The sequence below is a fragment of the Carlito syrichta genome, unplaced genomic scaffold (genome assembly GCF_000164805.1).
Source record: "Carlito syrichta isolate Samal-C Ts95f unplaced genomic scaffold, Tarsius_syrichta-2.0.1 Scaffold302040, whole genome shotgun sequence".
In the NCBI taxonomy this organism is placed as follows: domain Eukaryota; kingdom Metazoa; phylum Chordata; class Mammalia; order Primates; family Tarsiidae; genus Carlito; species Carlito syrichta.
In genome coordinates, this window is record NW_007246136.1 from 543,104 (window position 1) to 545,467 (window position 2,364).

The following is a 2,364-nucleotide window of genomic DNA, read 5'->3' on the forward strand; positions in this document are numbered from 1 at the left end:
CAACTGCTTGGGAAATATGTAGTTAATTAAATTTATTTAATTTCTTCCAATTATTTTCTTATATCACAAGAAAAATTATAAATGTAAATCATAAAGGAGTATTGTTGACATATACCTAGTGATCTAAGCATAAACTCCCATTCAAAATTCTGAAATACTAAAAAATGCTCAAATGTGAAAGAATTGCTCGTAAACTAAGTACTTCCTTCCTGTTAAAGTCTGTTAAACTGTAGTTATTTCAATGACTATAAAAGCTTTACTACCATTTTATTTGTTAATAAATATTATCTGAAACTTTTTATAATTATTTTACAGTTGTTCTTACATGTTGCATTGTCAGGACTTTTTAAAATTATGAACAATTTTTCTCTCTCCCTTTTCCTTCCCATATATATTAATATATAAGTAATATTAAATTAAATTTAATTAATATTGAACTAAATTTATATATTTAATACGTATTTTTAAATATGTGTGAAAGGGAAAGTTTCCTTTTTTTCCCTTTTCATATTAACTTTGTCTTTTGTGTCAATACAGTCTTCTTAAAAGTTGATAGAAAGACTAGTAATTCAATACTGTGACCATTTGTATTTGAGTGGAGTTAACAGATAGCTTTTTTTACCTAAATATGTTTTTTACCTTATTTCAAGCTGTTAAGCAATTTATTATTCATTGTAGTTGAAACACTAAGTGTGATAGAAACCAGTTGTTATAGCAAATATTGTCAATATTTTTGATACATTTGATTCAGGAATATGTGGCCTTGGGGGAAGGCAGAATAAATACATTTTTATATTAGACCTATTTCACCTTCATCATACAGATTTAACCTGTAACTTTAGGGCATATTGATTACTAAATCACTTTACTAGGGTTATTTAGCAATAGGAAACTAAACTACCTGCAATTACCTGATGGTCTCATACTCTTTTCTGCCCCTAATCTTTTTTGTTTGCTTGTTTGTTTTTTCACTCTTTTGCCTACAATGATTTTCCTCTGAACACCCTTGGTTATCTCTTATTAAGTCTCAGCTCAAACTACGCTCTCTTTTGAAAACCCTTCAGTGAAAAACTCTGCTATGCTCTTAACTTGCCAACAATACGTGTGCATACATGTGTGCACACACGCAAACACGCACACACAAAGTCAGAAATATGCCCCCTTGCATGTATCCCAGAAGCACCTAATCACAGTTCATGAAAATTTCTTGCTTGTCTCTCACCCACAGACTTTAAATTTCTTAAGGGCAATGACTATTTGATTTGTCTTTGTGTCCCCATTGCACCTAGTGGGAACTCAATAATAAAAATATGTTTAAATGCCTTGATAAATTAATAACTAGTTCTCACTAGTCACCAAAATATACTAATTTATATATTTTGTGATTCATATTTTATTTATGCCAGTTGTATTCCAAAAATATTTCAAAGAATTTCAAAGAATATCTTTGCTTTTGGTTTTATTTTTTTTTTATTTAAAACATCTACAGTTCTAATTTTCATGCAAATGTTTTGCCCAAGATTATTTACACTTACAGTTATTACATTTTTAGAGCCTCAAAAGAATAGAATTGTGTGTGGCGTAATGCTCTCTTGAAGATTCATGGTAATTCTGAACATCTTCTAAAAATGGGAAATGGATTTCTTATCATCATGTGGAAAATTACATACCATTCAGAGTTTGAAGTTGCACAGAGAAAATTATATGCACTTCAAGGAACTGAGAATTAGTGAGCTTTATGGAAAGAGAATGCAATTGGGAGTTCAAAGGCCTATTTGTTTTATCTTTTCCACTATAAAATTCCATATTACTTGAAAAGTCATTCACACTTCATGACTTGTTATTTTTCCAATTGAACATTAGAGTATATATTTTTTACTACTTTTCTATGTTTGAATTTCTATCATATAAATGAAAAAGATTCCCTCAAACATAAAGCGAACTATCCCAATATCAACAATCTTGTTATAGCTTATTATGCATAAAGACATGTGTTGGCTTCTATATGATATAAATATATTTGTGCTCATGTTACTTATTGTTTTGTTGCAAAAATTAGTTTAGAAATATATAAATAAATAATACATGAAATTATTTTAGAGCAGTTGCCATGCATGATGCTAGCAACACAGAAAACACAAAAAATAGTATTTGGGATTCAAAGTAAATTTTAAAATATATTTTTCATAATATATACATATATTCATAAATATAAAATATATTTTTATTATACAAACAAAGTTGGGATGAGGTATCTAAAGGATTTAAATATTTTTTATTTTCTCTGCTTTAATCTTACAGTTGTAAACATAATATATATAAATATATTTTTCAGATATTGTGCACTCGAAATGATGTAATAAA